The 792-nt window shown below is 39.5% G+C and overlaps 1 pseudogene; it reads left to right on the top strand.

Annotated features, from left to right (window-relative positions):
- The first annotated feature begins 458 nt into the window (after nt 1-458).
- LOC123851245 (U4 spliceosomal RNA) lies at nt 459-571 on the top strand (annotated as a pseudogene).
- Nucleotides 572-792: the final 221 nt, after the last annotated feature.

Here is a 792-nt window from a genome sequence, read left to right as displayed (position 1 = left end):
CTAAAGAATGTAATAGTCAACATACTGAGTACCTGCTGATATGGCCACTATTTTGTATGTAGCAAAAGCAGGAAAGTGAGCCAAGTTATTTTAGACACACTTAAAAAAAAAAAAAGATCAATTTATTTATTTTTTAGAGAGAGAGTGTGTGTGGGGAAGGGAGGGGCAGAGAGAGAGAGAATCTCAAGCAGACTCCCCACTGAGCATGGAGTCTGATGCGGGGTTCCTTCCACAACCCTAAGATCAAGGCCTGAGCCTAAATCAAGAGTCAGTCGCCCAATCAACTGAACCACCCATGTGCCCCAGACACATTTTTTTTTTATATCAAGTGCCCTTTTTAATGCTCATCACCCACTTACCCCATCCCCCCCACCCACCTCCTCTCCAGCAACCCTCAGTTTTTTTCCTGTAGTGCCCCTAGACACACTTTTAACAAGGTTTGAAATATAAAGGATTATAGCTTTGTGCAGTGACAGTATTGTAGCCAATGAGGTTTATCCAAGGTGCAGTTATTGCTAATTGAAAACTTTTCCCAGTACCCTGCCGTGATAACTTGAAATATAAAGATTGTACCAGAGGTGGTATTAGAGTGGTACAAGGCTCTGCACAAGCCTTATACCAAATTTAATTTTTCATTCTCTTGGCATGAAATTAAAGTTTAATAATGAAAAAATAAATATTAGGTATAACGATAAATCATATCTCAGGTTTGCAAATGGTTTTCTGAGAATGGTACACACAAGCCTGGCTTGTGCATATTGTTTCACAAATATTGGTTTGTTGCAGTAAGAG

The sequence above is a fragment of the Mirounga angustirostris genome, unplaced genomic scaffold (genome assembly GCF_029215605.1).
Source record: "Mirounga angustirostris isolate CCGP_5_RB_7025 unplaced genomic scaffold, mMirAng1.0.hap1 SCAF_11, whole genome shotgun sequence".
Taxonomy (NCBI): domain Eukaryota; kingdom Metazoa; phylum Chordata; class Mammalia; order Carnivora; family Phocidae; genus Mirounga; species Mirounga angustirostris.
This window is presented reverse-complemented; position numbering and strand designations above follow the sequence as displayed.